Genomic DNA, 18901 nt, shown 5'->3' with positions numbered 1-18901 from the left:
CAGGTGGTCATTCAGTCAGATGGAGGCGAGGAGGGGGGGTCCATCAGTGGTCGGGGCAGGGGGGTCAGGGGGCCCCCCACGTTAATTTTGCCACTGGGCCCCATTGGAGCTAGAACCGGTCCTGCCTGTGTGTAGTAGCTCTGCCTCTTTTCCAGTCAATCTCCGCCAATCTCTTCCTCTCCCCACCCCTCTCAGTCTTCTTTCACTGAGAGGGGCGGGGAGAGGCGGAGATCAGCAGAGATTGACTGGAGAAGAGGCAGAACTACTGCACAACGCTCTGCCTCTTCTGGTAAGCAAAATCTACGACCTGGAAAGTCGTGGAATTTAGCTAGGCTATTTCAGGGGCATTTTTAACTCATTCTGCCGCAGGAATGTGGCGAATCAGCTTGGAATTTAATGATGAACACGCCTGCATACCAAACTAAGGTAAAAAAGACACTTCAACTAGTAGTGATGAGCTTGAATTTTGAACATTAGTGATTTAGCAGCAAAATGCACAAATAAAGATCTAAATTCAGAATGTGAAATTGAAAACGATTGTGAAATTAATTTTGCACAAAATTATTACTAGAACATGTAACATTGCTTAGACTCATAGTTTCATGTGAATATGCTCATTGGTGAAATTGAATTTTTGCATACATGCCCAAAAATGTTTGCATTTATACTCAGTCATGCCAAAATATGTTTTTGTGTACCCAACTTGCATTTGGTGAAAGTGAATGTTTGTGTGCATGGCCATTTTTTTCCCACATATACTGTATTCATCAATGGGCATATATGTTGAAAACACTTCTAAAAAGGTAATTTTGTGTAACTTGCAAAACTTTACTGTAATTATGATCTACATTGCAAAAAAAGAATCTAGTATCAGAATCACACATAGCATGCAACAGGGGTACCATGGGACATAGCAAATTACAAAGACAACAATAAACCAGACTGCCGTGGTAGGATACTACTTTTTATGAGGAATTCATGCTTTACAATAGCCGATTCATGTTTTCAGAATAGGATTTCTTACAAATATTTGAACTAAACCTTATGGCAGTGGATGAACTCACTCAAACTTAAAGCGGATCTGAACTCAGAACTTCCTCTCTGCTCTAAAATATACATAATAGCATAATAACCTTTAAAGATAACAAAAATTCTGTTACAGCCCACAAAACTTTCATGGAAGCAGACAAAGGGTTAACATCCTGTGTTTACAAATTAGCTGATGCTGCCGAGATACCTGCGCTGACACAGCTGAGAAATCAAATTACAGTTGTGATTACTTTCAGCTGAGGGGGAATTAGACAGGCCCTTCTCTAAACACAAACAGGGTTGATTAATCTGTGTTTTAATTGTGTCCCATGCATGAGTTCAGGTCCACTTTAATGCTAATAATGACAGTAGGGACACACTTTTGCCAAATTGGTCAATACAGAGAGCCTAGGTTCTCTACAAGCATTATGCACACCGCAGGGGGCACTTAGGCCGAGTTCAGGAGGTACTTGAACGTGTCACAGTCAATCCATTACAGTAAATTGTGAAATTGAAAAAATGGCAAATCATGAATAAACAAACCCAATCTCATATTTTAAGGTAATTTTAAGGGAAGGGGAGTTGTTTTAAAGCATTTATGCGCAATTATGAGATCCTCCTAACAGATATACTTGCACCAAGGCGTAATTGTGGTGCCATTACCCACAACAGGGTTATTTGTAAATATAAACGGGTACATTCTATAATAATGTTGAAAAACAATGTGGGGAGGACCTGAAAGTCACCATTCTAAAGGTAAGTGATGAGGAACAGGGGAAAAGCTAAGTGCTAATGTGGGAAAGTGTGCTTAAAGTGAACCAGAGACGAAGCACCCTCATGTACTTTACCATATATATCAGTGGGAACATTAGAGAAAACACCTACCCTGCTCTCTGTTTCATTTTTAACTGTTCAGCTTGCTTCTAATCAGCCCTGATAAAATCCCCGACTGAGCATTCAGTCTGGCTTTGCTATAATGACTCAGCTATAATGATTCCTGAGCAGAGCCACAAGGGGGCAGGCTTGGGCTTAAAAAGGCACCAGAGAACACAGACTCAGCTATAACAATTCCTGAGCAAAGCCAGACTGAAAGCTTAGTCGGGGATTTTATCATGGCTGATAAGAAACAAGCTGAACAGTTAAAAATGAAACAGAGAGCAGGGTAGATGTTTTCTCAAATGTTCCCATTGATATATATGGTAAAATACATAAGGGTGCTTTGTCTCTGGTTCACTTTATTATTACTGGTGGAACTAACATTGGCCTCAATTCACTAAGCGTATCTCCTGTCTTTAATAACGTTTCTAGAGTTATCACCATGGGGATCAGGCATGTAGTATTCAGGAAACATTTTACCTCAGGCAAACCTAAAGTTAACTCTCCTGTCTTTAAGTTAGGGTGAGATCTCTAAAGTTAACTATTCAATCTTTGAAATAACTCCATAATTCTAAAGCTAAAGACAGTGGGCCATATGTAATTCACTTTTTCACCTGAGTTTTCTCCTAGGCGATATTTTCAATACTTGTAAATAAAATGCTTTTTAAGCCACCAGTAAGCAAACAAATGCTCAAAATAATTTTTACAGTACCTTTTCACCTACTTTTTTGTACTTTTTCCATTGCAAAGTGCTAAAAAGTTATTTTAAATTGAAGATGAAAAATTATCTCCTAGGAGAAAACGGAGGGGAAAAAGTGAATTGCATATGGGCCAGGCTGTTAATTAACGGCATGTGAAAATAACTACAGAGGAGGTAACTTAAGAACTGAAGTGATAAGATAACTCTCTCACTTTGAAAACTTATCTCTACACCTTAATACGGCAAGATCGATGTGTGGTGGTAAGTTTTCTCTTGCCTTATTATCTCTAGCATGATCTTAGTGCATTGAGGCTATTGTGTTATACTCATAAAAAAGGTTCACTGCTAAGGCAACCACCGTAAGCATTGGATGAGGCTACAGATCAGTATGGTGGTTGCATCCCAATAAAAACTGGGAGACCAGTGGCGGCTCCAGGAACTTTTTTTTTGGGGTGCTATGCAGATGCAGGATTTTTTGTAGGGGTAGCTAAGACGCAAAAAAGGGGCATGACCAAAACCAGGGTGTGGCCAAAACCAGAGGCGTGGCCAAAAGGGTTGTGTCAATCCACTGTTTCTGTGCCGGGTGTGTTGTGTAGGCTCTGGCCTGGCTAGCACCATTTTGACTGCGCAGTCAGTCAGTCAGTCAGATCTGTCTGTGCAGTCAAAAAGGCGCCAGCGGCCAGGCCAGAGCCTACATAACACACCTGGCCCAACCCCACCCCACACACTACAAACTGTGGACAGTCAGGCTGCAGGCAAAACCACCCAATCCCAATCAGATGACCCGCCACTAGCCCCTCCCCCCCGATGCCCGCTGGTGCTGAACTGACCCGGGAGCCAGGGACTCACAGTCAGTGACAGTGACCAAATGGCTGCTGCTGGACTGGACAGTCTCTCCTCTCCTGACTTCTGCTGCATTGGCTGCGCCACACTCTCGTCTTGTGTCTTGCTGTCCTGCTCACTCGCTTGCCTCTGTCTCCTCCTCTCAGGCTCCACCTCGCCTCTCTCTCCGTCTCCGAGTCCTCCACCACCACACCAACACCATGCACACTTTTATGCTGCCTGAGTGAGATGTCATGTTAGCGTGCGGACGGAACGTCTGACATCAGTGACGTCTCACCAGCAGCAAGGGAGGAGTGCCAGACTCACTGCCAGTGGGGATGGGCAAACATTTAAAACAACAGCATACATTTAAGCGGAAAAGCTAAACAATTTTAAAAATCAGCACCTGTTTTGTTGGGGGGTGCTAACAGGGTGCTTGGACAATTTTAGGGGGTGCTTCAGCACCCCAAAGCACCCCCCTGGAGCCACCCATGGAGACTGAGATAAACCTAAGGAAGTCAGTTCACCTCCAAAAGTGGTATGGGATATCAGAGCTAGAATCTACAGTGCAAATAGAATAATAATAATTATTTAGTATTTATATAGCGCTGATATCTTCCACAGCGCAGAATATACCATATAAACCCGGGGTGTCAAACTCAAATACAAAGTGGGCCAAAATTGGGACCAAGCCATCCTCAATATCTAGTTTCCACCTCTCTCCCTTATAAAGTTTCATGGTGTCTAATGCCCCCTCTTCAGTTTCCTGGTGTCTACTGCTCCCCCTTCCTCCCCTATACAGTTATCTGGTGTCTAATGGCCCTTCTCCATCCCCTATACAGTTCCCTGGTGTCTAATGCCTCCTTCATTTTGTGTACAATTCCCTGGTGTCTAGTGGTCTTTCCTCTCTTGCACAGTTCCCTGGTGTTTAGTTGTCCTCTTTCCCCTATACAGTTCTCAGGTGTTTAGTGGTTCTCACACATATCCTTATACAGTTCTCTGGTGTTTAGTGGTCCTCCTCACACATTCCCCTATATAATTACCTAGTGCATAGTGGTGTGTTACCCCCCTCCCCCCCATATACAGTTTCCTGCTGTCCAGTTGTCCTTCTCACTCTCTTATATAGTTCCTTAGTGTCTACTGGTTCCCATCCCACCCCTAAATAGTTCCCTGGTGTCTAGCGCCCCCCCCCCCCTCACATCCCTAAACGGTTCCCTGATGTCTAGTGACCTACCTCCCCTATACAGTTCCGTGATGTCTACTGACCCCCCTTCTTCCCTTTTTTAGTTTGCTCAATATAGCTTTCCTAAGGGTCTGGAAACTACTTGAGGGCTCTGAGGGCCACGGGCCAAAGTTTGGCTTGGATGATATAAACTGAGGGCTCAGTGAACCAAAAAAAAATAGTGCAGTGGATGACTTAACTTTAAATCCAAGCTTTGCACAGACTTTTGGTAAACAGTGTACCGAAGCCATGGACACAAATATAACATTTCAAGAAGTCTTGTATATCACTGAGTTATTGCCATGGTTGAAGTAAGAAGTTTTAGTACAGGATGCTTCCCACTAAAAGCATCCAGATTCCCTTTAGCTCACTTCCGAAAATCTTGGTACTCCTCATTGTGTAACTGATTACTCTCACAAACCCTACACCAGCAGAGGGAAAGACACACATATGTTTTAGTGCTGAAAACAAATACTTCAAAATAACTGCTTGCAAATTGCACTAAATGGCTCAGTTCAAACCTGAAGTTCAGCATTTGTGAAAGAGACCTTATGGTCTTACTCTTATGACCTAGACTTGAAGTGGTGGTATCCTGAAATTCCCTGGTCTTAAAGAGAGAGTCTGAAGTGCCTAAAATTACCTTTTTAGAAGTGGCAATCGGCAGTGATTGAATGGACTGGAGGCAGAGCTACAGCCAAAGCTCTGCCTCCTCCAGGAAGTACCGGAGGATTTTGCCCCAGTGATTCCGGGAGTGATAAAGACCTTGTGTGGCCGTGGGAATGCAGCAAATCCTCTTTGCTCTTAAAGAGAACCCGAGGTGGGATTTTATTATGCTAGTGGGGCACAGAGGCTGGTTGTGCACACTAACACCAGCCTCTGTTGCCCCATGGTGTGCCTCCAAGACCCCCCTGCGCGCCGCTATACCCCCCGCAGTGCTGGTGACATGCAGCGTGTCACCAGTACAATGTTTACCTAAGTGCTGTCTGTCAGCGCCGCTTCCCGGCCTCGTCCGTATTGGCACTACCCGCCTGTGTCCCTTCCCTCCCGCTGATTGGAGGGAAGTGACGCGGGCGGGTAGCGCCGATACGGAGGAGGCGGGGGAGCGGCGCTGACAGACAGCGCTTAGGTAAACATTGTGCTGGCAACACACTGCGTGTCGCCAGCACTGCGGGGGGTATAGCGGCGCGCAGGGGGGTCTTGGAGGCACACCATGGGGCAACAGAGGCGGGTGTTAGTGTCCACAACTAGTGTTGGGCGAATAGTGTTCGCCACTGTTCGGGTTCTGCAGAACATCACCCTGTTCGGGTGATGTTCGAGTTCGGTCGAACACCTAATGGTGTTCGGCCAAACCGTTCGGCCACATGGCCGAACTAAGAGCGCATGGCCGAACGTTCCCCGAACGTTCGGCTAGCGCTGTGATTGGCCGAACGGGTCACGTGGTTCGGACCCGAACGCGCTCTGATTGGCCGAACTGTCACGTGGTTCGGGTAAATAAATACCCGAACCATGTCATATTTCCGCCATTTGTCTGTGGGTTTAGCTTTGGGTAGGCAGGCAGGGTAGTTCGCGCTCCAGCCACGCTAGCCAGGGTCCCCCCAGTCATTGTGTCGCTGCTGGGAATAGTAGTACACCGCTCGCTCAGCATTCTGTTTACTGCCACTCTGTGTACCTCGCTCAGCCACACTATATAGCATTCTGTTTACTGTTCTGTGTCTGCTGGGAATAGTAGTACACAGCTCGCTCAGCCACACTATATAGCATTCTGTTTACTGCCACTCTGTGTACCTCGCTCAGCCACACTATATAGCATTCTGTTTACTGTTCTGTGTCTGCTGGGAATAGTAGTACACCGCTCGCTCAGCCACACTATATAGCATTCTGTTTACTGTTCTGTGTCTGCTGGGAATAGTAGTACACCGCTCGCTCAGCCACACTATATAGCATTCTGTTTACTGCCACTCTGTGTACCTCGCTCAGCCACACTATATAGCATTCTGTTTACTGTTCTGTGTCTGCTGGGAATAGTAGTACACCGCTCGCTCAGCCACACTATATAGCATTCTGTTTACTGCCACTCTGTGTACCTCGCTCAGCCACACTATATAGCATTCTGTTTACTGTTCTGTGTCTGCTGGGAATAGTAGTACACCGCTCGCTCAGCCACACTATATAGCATTCTGTTTACTGCCACTCTGTGTACCTCGCTCAGCCACACTATATAGCATTCTGTTTACTGTTCTGTGTCTGCTGGGAATAGTAGTACACCGCTCGCTCAGCCACACTATATAGCATTCTGTTTACTGCCACTCTGTGTACCTCGCTCAGCCACACTATATAGCATTCTGTTTACTGTTCTGTGTCTGCTGGGAATAGTAGTACAACGCTCGCTCAGCCACACTATATAGCATTCTGTTTACTGCCACTCTGTGTACCTCGCTCAGCCACACTATATAGCATTCTGTTTACTGTTCTGTGTCTGCTGGGAATAGTAGTACACCGCTCGCTCAGCCACACTATATAGCATTCTGTTTACTGCCACTCTGTGTCTGCTGGGAATAGTAGTACACCGCTCACCCGCCACTGTATAGCATTGTGCTCTGTGTCGCTGCTGGGAATAGTGGTACACCGCTCACCCGCCACTGTATAGCATTGTGCTCTGTGTCGCTGCTGGGAATAGTGGTACACCGCTCACCCGCCACTGTATAGCATTGTGCTCTGTGTCGCTGCTGGGAATAGTGGTACACCGCTCACCCGCCACTGTATAGCATTGTGCTCTGTGTCGCTGCTGGGAATAGTGGTACACCGCTCACCCGCCACTGTATAGCATTGTGCTCTGTGTCGCTGCTGGGAATAGTGGTACACCGCTCACCCGCCACTGTATAGCATTGTGCTCTGTGTCGCTGCTGGGAATAGTGGTACACCGCTCAGCCACACTATATAGCATTCTGTTTACTGTTCTGTGTCTGCTGGGAATAGTAGTACACCGCTCGCTCAGCCACACTATATAGCATTCTGTTTACTGCCACTCTGTGTACCTCGCTCAGCCACACTATATAGCATTCTGTTTACTGCCACTCTGTGTCTTCTGAGAATAGTAGTACACCGCTCACCCGCCACTGTATAGCAATGTGCTCTGTGTCGCTGCTGGGAATAGTGGTACACCGCTCACCCGCCACTGTATAGCATTGTGCTCTGTGTCGCTGCTGGGAATAGTGGTACACCGCTCACCCGCCACTGTATAGCATTGTGCTGTGTGTCGCTGCTGGGAATAGTGGTACACCGCTCAGCCACACTATATAGCATTCTGTTTACTGTTACTCTGTGTACCTCGCTCAGCCACACTATATAGCATTCTGTTTACTGCCACTCTGTGTGCCTCGCTCAGCCACACTATATTGCATTCTGTTTACTGCTCTGTGTCTGCTGGGAAATAGTAGAACACCGCTCGCTCAGCCACACTATATAGCATTCTGTTTACTGCCACTCTGTGTACCTCGCTCAGCCACACTATATAGCATTCTGTTTACTGTTCTGTGTCTGCTGGGAATAGTAGTACACCGCTCGCTCAGCCACACTATATAGCATTCTGTTTACTGCCACTCTGTGTACCTCGCTCAGCCACACTATATAGCTTTCTGTTTACTGCCACTCTGTGTCTGCTGGGAATAGTAGTACACCGCTCACCCGCCACTGTATAGCATTGTGCTCTGTGTCGCTGCTGGGAATAGTGGTACACCGCTCACCCGCCACTGTATAGCATTGTGCTCTGTGTCGCTGCTGGGAATAGTGGTACACCGCTCACCCGCCACTGTATAGCATTGTGCTCTGTGTCGCTGCTGGGAATAGTGGTACTGTATAGCATTTCTGTACTGCCACTGTACTGCTGCCAGTTAGCGTGTTCTGTAAGGATAAGTGAAATGAGGAAGAAATCCGGTGAAAGAGGGAGGGGCAAGAGAAGAGGTGTTTCCCCTGACGGTTCACGTACAGGCCACAGGGGAGCACCCAAGAAAACCCACTCAATACCGCCCATGTTGTCCAGGACAACAACCCTCACAAATCCAAAAGAACAGGACCAGATAATTACTTGGATGACCTCTCAAGCGTCCAGCAGTGGGTTAAGCAGCACCAGCACATCACGCACGAGGTCCGAGTCCTCAGCCAGTTACAAGGAGCCAGTGGGCACAAAGCTGACACAACCGGCAGCGACACCACGCACACAACTGCCAGATAACCAGTCCGATGAATTACCTCAGGACACAATGGGGTATTCGCAGGAGCTATTCCCAGCCCAACAAACTTCCACCTTTCAAAGGTCAATGGAGGAACAGCCAGAAAGGTTGTGCCTGGATTCACAACCATTAACTGTGGGAAATGCACCGCGCACTGAAATACAAGGCGAGTCCGAGGAGGACTCGGAAACCCAAATCCCAGAGCAAGTTGGGCAGGAGGGGTTGCAATTTCAGGAGGTCGGCCGACAAGATCTGGAAGACGACGTTGGAGTGAGCTGCGCAGAGGTTGTTCTGGGGAGCTCTACTCCACGGCGGCGGCCCCCCACAATGACATATGACGAGTTTGAGGAGATGGAAGAGGAGGGTATGGACAATGTGGACAGAGACCCAGATTTTGTTTGTGAACGAGAACATCGCCGTCGTAGCAGCAGCACAGATGAGTCTGTTGAAGAACCCACTGCTGCACGAGTTCGCCTTGTGCCACAAGGTAGGCGGCGCGCAATTTCAGGCACCACAAGCGTGGAAGTTCAAGTGAGAGGCAAAAGAGGAGCAAACATAAATCGCCAGCAAGGCAGGTGCTCCAAAGTCTGGGCTTTCTTTGAAGACTGCACTGAGGATGTTACCATGGCGATTTGCAAGGTGTGCAAGACCCGCCTGAGCAGGGGGAAAAGTATTAACAACCTCTCCACCACCAGCATGAGCCGCCACATGCTATCCAAACATCCCACTCTGTGGGCAAACTCGGCAGGACAGGGTACCAGCAACACTGCCTCCCTTGGGTTCACCAGACTCACCACCAGACCCGCCTCAGCAGCAGCAGTAGCCCAGCCATTGCGTGGTTCACAACATTCACAAACATCAGACGACGCTGACACTGTCACTTTCCGGAGTAGTGCTCTTGAGGTCTCCCAGTCTTCATCAAACACAACAACCAACAGCCCTTCCGTGTGCAGTGCTACGGTTCAGTTGTCTGTGTCGGAGATGTTTGAGCGCAAGAGGAAATTGCCAGCAAATGACCCCCGGGCCGTGGCAGTAACAGCCAGCATAGCCAAGCTTCTGGCCTGCGAAATGCTGCCATATCGAGTGGTGGAGACAAACAGCTTCAAGGGCATGATGTCAGTGGCCATCCCACGTTACGTGGTTCCCAGCCGCTACCACTTTGCGCGCTCTGCAGTGCCTGAGTTGCATGAGCACGTGGTCAGCAAAATAACCCGAAGCTTGAAGAATGCCGTTGCCTGCAAGGTTCACCTCACCACTGACACCTGGACGAGTGCGTTCGGCCAGGGTCGATACATCTCCCTTACCGCGCACTGGGTGAACCTTGTGGAGCCTGGCAGCGATTCCTCACCTGCTACGGCGCGGGTGTTGCCCACGCTGCAAACAGCTGCACCGCCGTCCCTCCCACTGGATAACAACAGCAGCACCTACCTCTCTGACTCCTTCTCCTCCAACGCATCTCAAAGCTGTACCTCATCCGGAAACGCTAACCCAGCAGCAGTAGGATCATGGAAGCAGTGCAGCACAGCTGTTGGCATGCGTCAGCAAGCGTTGCTGAAGCTGATCTGCCTTGGGGATAAGCAGCACACAGGGGAGAAAATTTGGAAGGGAATAAAGGAACAGACGGATTTGTGGCTGGCACCGCTGGACCTGAAACCGGGCATGGTTGTGTGTGATAATGGGAGTAATCTCATTCGCGCTTTAAGGTTGGCTAAGCTGACACACATCCCTTGCCTGGCGCACGTGATGAACCTAGTAGTTCAGCGGTTCCTGAGGACATACCCAGGCGTGGCCGATCTTCTGTTGAAGGTGCGTCGAGTGGCCAAACATTGTAGAAATTCCAGTACTGCTTCGGGGGCACTCGCCAAGATGCAGGAGCGCTTCAATCTCCCCCACCATCGCTTGCTGTGTGATGTCCCTACGCGCTGGAATTCTACGCTGCACATGCTAGCCCGCTTTTGTGAGCAGAAGAGTGCAGTGGTCCAGTACATGACGGCGCAGTACCGAGACGCATCCGGACAGCTGCCAAGCTTCTGTGGATCCGATTGGGCCAACATGTTGGACCTCTGCCAAGTCCTCCAAAATTTTGAGCAATCCACGTTGCTTGTGAGCAGTGACAACTCTTCAGTCAGCATTACCATACCACTGCTGTGTTTACTGAAGAGGTCAATGTTGAAAATCAAGGAAACAGCTGTCATGATGCAACTGGGGGAATCTGAAGGAGAAAACGATCAGCGTGATGGTACCAACATCAGGCCATTCGCCTGAGGGAACGCTGGCCCCAGCAGCTATGACGAAGAAGAGGAGGAGGAACAGCTGGAGTTGGAGCAGGAATTTCATGCCACCACTGACGAGGGCCAGAGCGGTGCACGTTGGACTTCCACAATTCAGCGCGAATGGTCAGCAGAAGCAGACCAGGAGGAAGGTGACGACTATGATGCATCACAACAACTATCACAACGCTCACAAGAGGATGATGAGGATTCTGGTAGGACTCTGGCACACATGGCTCAATTCATGCTAGACTGCATTGAACGTGACCCACGCATTGTGCGCATTCTGGACAACACCAATTACTAGGTTTATACCCTTCTGGATCCACGGTACAAACACAATGTTCCAAAACTGCTTGAAGAAAGAGTCAGACAGGTCAAAATGGAAGAATACCAGCAGGCCCTTGTGGAGACTTTAGAGAGGAGATTGACATCCTCCCCCTCCTCTAGCCAGTTGTACGCCGACAGACTGACTTCCGCAAACCCAGGACGACCAGGAGGGCAGCAAACAACGCAAGCCGCAGCTAGTGCCCAAAAGGGAATGGTATCGGCAGTGTCCTTGGAGTGGGAAAATTTTCTGACACCCATGCAGCAGCAGCCCACTGAACAGCAAGCGTGCAGATCCACCTCCAACACCGATCGCCTGGAGAAGATGGTCAAGGACTACATGTCAGATGACGTAGCTGTGTCGAACAATCCATCTGCACCCTTCAACTATTGGGTATCGAAGCTAGACACCTGGCACGAACTGGCAATGTACGCAATAGAGGTGCTGGCTTGCCCGGCAGCCAGCGTTATATCGGAACGCTGTTTCAGTGCTGCCGGAGGCATCGTCACAGATCGGCGTATCCGCCTCTCCACAGAAAATGCAGACCGTCTGACTCAAATTAAAATTAATCAATCCTGGATTGGAAATGACTACGCAACACTCCAGGACCCCAACCAAGTAACATGACCAATGAACATCTGGGATGGTGTAGCGTTTCCGGTCCCTGTTTATTGAACCTCTCATCTGTATTACATTTATGACTACATGGCGGCAAAAAGCATTGCTGCTATATCCGCACGCTTTTTGTCTTCATGCAAGGCCTGGGTTGTTGTGTCTCACAAAGCGTGGCCTTCTCCTCCTGCGCCTCCTCCTGTTCCATCACGTCTGCTGCTGCTGGGTTAGCGTTGCCGCGTGGTCCCTGTTTATTGAACCACTTATCTTTATTACATTTATGACTGCATGGTGGTACAAAGCATGCTATCCGCACGCTTCTTGTCCTCATGCAAGGCCTGGGTTGTTGTGTCTCACAAAGCGTGGCCTTCTCCTCCTGCGCCTCCTCCTGTTCCATCACGTCTGCTGCTGCTGGGTTAGCGTTGCCGCGTGGTCCCTGTTTATTGAACCACTTATCTTTATTACATTTATGACTGCATGGCGGTACAAAGCATGCTATCTGCACGCTTCTTGTCCTCATGCAAGGCCTGGGTTGTTGTGTCTCACAAAGCGTGGCCTTCTCCTCCTGCGCCTCCTCCTGTTCCATCACGTCTGCTGCTGCTGGGTTAGCGTTGCCGCGTGGTCCCTGTTTATTGAACCACTTATCTTTATTACATTTATGACTGCATGGCGGTACAAAGCATGCTATCCGCACGCTTCTTGTTCTCATGCAAGGCCTGGGTTGTTGTGTCTCACAAAGCGTGGCCTTCTCCTCCTGCGCCTCCTCCTGTTCCATCACGTCTGCTGCTGCTGGGTTAGCGTTGCCGCGTGGTCCCTGTTTATTGAACCACTTATCTTTATTACATTTATGACTGCATGGCGGTACAAAGCATGCTATCCGCATGCTTCTTGTCCTCATGCAAGGCCTGGGTTGTTGTGTCTCACAAAGCGTGGCCTTCTCCTCCTGCGCCTCCTCCTGTTCCATCACGTCTGCTGCTGCTGGGTTAGCGTTGCCGCGTGGTCCCTGTTTATTGAACCACTTATCTTTATTACATTTATGATTGCATGGCGGTACAAAGCATGCTATCCGCACGCTTCTTGTCCTCATGCAAGGCCTGGGTTGTTGTGTCTCACAAAGCGTGGCCTTCTCCTCCTGCGCCTCCTCCTGTTCCATCACGTCTGCTGCTGCTGGGTTAGCGTTGCCGCGTGGTCCCTGTTTATTGAACCACTTATCTTTATTACATTTATGACTGCATGGCGGTACAAAGCATGCTATCCGCACGCTTCTTGTCCTCATGCAAGGCCTGGGTTGTTGTGTCTCACAAAGCGTGGCCTTCTCCTCCTGCGCCTCCTCCTGTTCCATCACGTCTGCTGCTGGTGGTGCTGGGTTAGCGTTACCGGTCCCTTTTCGTGGAACCTCTTCTCTGTATTACATTTATGACTGCATGGCGAAAAAAAGCATGTTACCTGTGCAAAGAAACATGACATTTTCCACATTTAAAAGACAGTTTTTCCTTTGAAACTTTACAATCAATTTTCTCAAAAACTATAAGCTCTTTTTCAAAAAAAAAATGTTCCTCTTGTACCCACTCCCAAGGTGCACATACCCTGCTAATTTGGGGTATGTAGCATGTAAGGAAGCTTGCATTGACTTCCATTATGTTCGGAGTTTGGCGCGAACACCCGAACATCGCGGCGATGTTCGGCGAACGTTCGCGAACACGAAAATCTAGGTGTTCACCCAACACTATCCACAACCAGCGTCTGTGCCCCACTAGCATAATAAAATAACACCTCGGGTTCTCTTTAAGGCTGAAGAGCATTCTGAAATAATAGGTAGGTAAGTAGGTAATTTTGGACACTTCAGACTCTCTATAAAGGACACCTGGAGAGAGTTAAATAGAAATTATACTTACCTGGGGCATCCCCCAGACCCATGTACTCGGTGGGCTCCCTCACTGTGCTCATGGGCAGTTCTGTTCATCTTTAATCCTCTCAGTTAGGAAGGCTTCAGTTGTGCCAACAAGGCTGCACTGTGCATGCACGGCCCCATTGTGCACCCGTCGTTGGGAGCATTCTGCACCTGCACAGGTAGTACAAGCAATGGGAGCACGATGGGGGGTGTGCAGTGCAGCCGGTCCATGCATGTACAGTCCAACATGACTGCTGCGACTAAAGCCTTCCTAAGGGAGAACATTGAAGACGAGCAGAGCTACTCTGGAGGACGACGATGGAGCCCACAGAGTACATGGGGCTAGAGGAAGCCCCAGGTAAGTAAAAATTCTTTTACTTAACTCGCCTCAGGTACTCCTTAAAAAGGCCACATTTTACATTATTATGCTTTAAATACTGAGCGTTTTAGTTTCTTTCAGACCAATACACCAGGGTACAACAAGTAATAGAAATGGGACAGTGATCACTCAGTGTTGAACAGGAAGACTGGTAGTCAATTTTAATAGGGATGGTTGGAAATGCCGATGTCCGATACTTATGGATTTCCGCTTACCGATAAGTGTTTTTTCTATGATTTCCATGTAAATCAGCAGAAATTGGAATTTGCAAATACCGATTTTCGCAGAATGTTATTCATTAAATTTTTGGGAGTTTAATAAAGTTAGTTAATTGTAAAAATAAAAAAAAAACTACAGAAACTTCTATTTTGTACAGGAGTATGTTGTTATGCGGAATCCACATTTCCGATCGGTAAACGTCTTCATTCTCTAACTGGCCTGATACGTCCAAGTCTTCTAATTGGCCTAAAATTTCCTCAGTAATCCGATTTCCACAGCACAATACTGATTCTCTGATTGGTCCAATGCTTCGGAGTCTTGTGTTTGACCTAAAATTTCCGTGTCTCGGCAATATGGTATTTCTGCGGAATACAGATTTCCGCATACCAATTTCCGTCATGGAAAGCCAATTTCTGATCGGAAACTTGGAAATTGGAATACCTCAAAAATTGAAAGCTCATCCCTAGTTTTGAACAGGTGGGTCTTGAGGTCTGGCTGAATACAGGTATGTTGAAGATAGGAACATGCCTCACAGGCCAAAGTAGGGAATTCCAAAGAGTGGGAGCAGGTCTAGAGAACTCTTGAAGCAATGCCTGCGAAGAAGCTATAAGTGAGGAAGACATTAGTAAGTCACTGGAGGAGGGGTAAAGGCAGTTAGGGCTATATTTATGGACTCCACTTCTAGCTCATATATTAATTTTTCATGGACAAATCCTTTAAATTAACATTTCACATTTTATTTGCTTTAAGAGTACTTTTGCTTTATCCATTTTTATTAGACGTAGCAGCTGTCAGTTTGTAATGGCACACAATGCACAACAGTCACACTCAACCAACAGTCACACAACCTTTACTCCATGGCTGTGATGTACTGGAGGAATGAAGGGCCGCGCCCCACAGACATCTCACCCTACTCTCTCACACCTCGTAAACTAGCTGACCAAACACAATGGCCACTCTGTTCCCAGTAAACAAGTCCTGAAAAGTAATTGGGCTTCTGTTTGTCTTTCGGTAGCTGATTTTTATAATTTATCAGTGCAATTAGCGGGACCCACAAAGCGCGTGCTGTATCAGAGATAGAAAGGATATTGAACAGGTCGTTGTTACGTCCCAGGCCCATTTCTGTGTTTTATGAAGTTTTACTTTGTCACCTTTCTTGACATCAGAGAGGTTCATTAAGAATAGTTTGTCGCTTTCCGAGGCCTTCCATTGAGGTGGGGGAGAGAGAAAAGAGGTGCGATTATGTTGGCAGGTCTGCGAAAACATTGCAAAAACAAGGAGCTTCGGTCCAGATTTATGAGATGCTGTAGCACTGCGCTGTTTCAAAGAGATGCTAATTTATAGGAAAGGAAGAAAACTTTTCATAATTTATTATTTAAAAAGGGAACAAATGTAAAGTAAAGAGAGTATGTCTGAATGTTACCAAGCAGGGATGCCCAACTCCAGCCCTCAAGGGCCGAGATCCTCGCACATTTTTAGCACAGCTCCATTTTATTGATGGAACTGAATCGGGAAAGGTGTGATTCATAAAGTAGAACACATTTCTCAGCCCATCCTAAACACTGGAATGGTTATAGCCCTCTTAGACTGGAGTTGGACATCTCTGTTACAAAACATCAGTAGTAACAATGTTTGGAGGCCTACTATTTGTTTGCTCTTGATGCCAAAGTTAATCTGCATGGAGAGAGCCACACAATTACCTTCCTAAAAAAAAACTCCCTCTGCTGTTCCTAGCTTCTACTCACTCAGCTATACTGTGGCACCAATGAAGATCCTTTATGTCTTCCGAAATGGCCTCCACTTCCTGTTCCTTATGGTAAGACGTATAATGAGAAAGTAAAGGGAATAGGTTTGATTGACAAGGTTGCTGGTCACCTTTCCATGGCTTGGAGTTATGGAATAGATGGTCATTGGAGGAACACACCCAAGGAGTAGAGTTGGAGCCTTGGAGGAGAGATTTGTGAAGTCAAGAAGGAGCCATGGCCAACAGATAGATATCTGCTTTTCTACCACAGGATGCTTCTTCAGTTTGACCAGATATATACAGTACTTTAATGTGACATTGTTTTTGTAGATACTATTTGTAAAACATTTGTGGAGTCTTTTTGGAGTCTCTGCAAATGGACCTCTCTCTCTGTATCTCAGAGTATGTGCCCATTGCATGCCTGAAAGAATATACCACATCTCGCTGTTCACCTATTGTCTTTTTTTTGTGTGGCATAAATAAGTTACACAGTTCTATCCCTCCAACAGCCCTATTTAATTGCCAGTTTCATGTAAAGAAGTCCTTAGAGCACAATTTCTGTCACAAAACTTGTAAGTTTGATTTAATAGTTTAATTTATCTTTTACAGTGTGCTGTAATGGAGAATTCTTTACTTGGGGAGCAATTTGTTTTGGAAAGCTTTAGTTCTTTTTAAATGCAGTGTTCTCTCCAAGGGTATTTGGCTGGGCGATCGGCCCGGCAAATTTTGACAGCTGGCTGGGTCACTGTATGTTCCTCCTGATGGTATAGATCAAGGGAGGAGTTTGTGGACAATGGGGAGAGCAGGAGTGGGGAGGCTAAATTATGAGAACTCTGCTTGCACACTCAGTCGCTGGTTCCCCCCTCCGAATACCCCCTACCCAAGAGACAGCAGACCCCAGGCAGATATTTCTCATTACCACACATCTGCCAGTTGCTTGGTGTCTATAAGCATGTTTTTGCATACAATGCCCTCCTCCATTGACCACTCTTCAGTGATTGTGTCAGGTAAGGAGAGAAGGGACATAGCATACAGCAAGTAGAGTTTAGGTTACGAAGTACTCAGAAGAACCCTGGCAATAGAGATGTCGTGAACCTCCGATTTTCAGTTCGCGAACCCTGTTCGCAAACTGCCGCGGAAGGTTCGGCTTGCAGGAACTTCCGCGAACCGCAATAGACTTCAATGGGGAGGCGAACTTTGAAAACTAGAAACATTTCTGCTGGCCAGAAAAGTGATGGAAAAGATGTTTCAAGGTGTCTAACACCTGAGATCTTTCAGTGACTACAGGAGGGGAATTTTTTTTTACAAAAATACCTTATATTTTTTGAGAAAATCATTTTAAAGTAACTCCTTCTGAACGTGGGAAAATTAAACGGCTGCCGACTTTAGCAGTTAATAGCAAAGCCCCTTTAAAAGCTAGCAACACCAAAATTACTGGGAATGTTTAGAAGAACAGTGGGAACAAGAGAAAACATTTTTTTTCAAAAAGACCTTATAGTTTTTGATAAAAATCGATTTTAAAGTAAAAAAAAAAAGAGTCGATTCATAAAAAAGAACCGATTAATTAAAAAGATCCGGCTCATTCATGAGCCGTTAGTATAGCACAGAATGCGTCCTCGGCAGGACGTGAAGTTGCTGGCTCTCGCTGCTGTCTCTCCCCACCTGCCTGCACCTGTCAACCCCCACCTAGGCTGGTACCCAGTGACAGAGAGACAGCGCATTCTCTGCTATGTGGGTGGGGGGGCTTCGGAGATCTTCAATCAACTTAATAGAAGATCGCAACATAAGAGGATACAGTTCGTTGGATCATTTACCGTGGATATTGGCGTGGGAAAACTTTTTTAAAGGTACAGGTAAGTATTTATGGTTAATTTAGAATAATAAAATACTTTTCTCGTGGTTGTGTTTTTATTTGATTTAACCCTTTGTGGAAATAGGTACTTTGTACCCCTATACTCATTTCTCCTGGGAGGGGGGTGGGCATCTGGGGTCCCCTTCTTAAAGGGGACTCAAAGGTGCCACCATGAACCCCCCCCCCAGAAGCCTTGATGACACAGGAGGGGAAGCAGCGCTGAAGGAGGGGTGGCAGCGTCGGCGGGGAGGGGGGAAATACCCCCCCACATCTCCCTCACCTGGGTCCCCTCCTTCGGCGCTTGCCCTCCACGATTGCCGGCAACGGACACTGACAGGGCGGCTGATAGCCGCCCTCAGTTTACCCGAGCAGGGCTACAGGAAGATGGCCGCTGACGCCCGCAATGGAGACAAAAAAAGACGGCAAGATGGCCGCCGACGCCATCTTGCCGTCTATTTCTGTCTCCAGTGCGGGCTTCGGCGGCCATCTTCCCGTAGCCCTGCACTGATGACACAGCGACAGAGACGGCGCGGGACATTCAAGAGGAGCTGCGGAGAGAGAGGCTGCCTGGGATTCGGAAGAGAGGTTTCATCTGCAGGTAAGTGAATGTTTTTTTTTCTTTTACAGGTGCACCGGCCACCCACCGCTGCTGCCCACCTACCCACCGCTGCTACCCACCTACCCACCACTGCTGCCCACCTACCCAGCAGGCTACCCAGCAGGCTACC

This window comes from Hyperolius riggenbachi, chromosome 6, assembly GCF_040937935.1.
Source record: "Hyperolius riggenbachi isolate aHypRig1 chromosome 6, aHypRig1.pri, whole genome shotgun sequence".
Lineage (NCBI taxonomy): Eukaryota > Metazoa > Chordata > Amphibia > Anura > Hyperoliidae > Hyperolius > Hyperolius riggenbachi.
Note: the sequence above shows the minus strand (reverse complement) of the source record.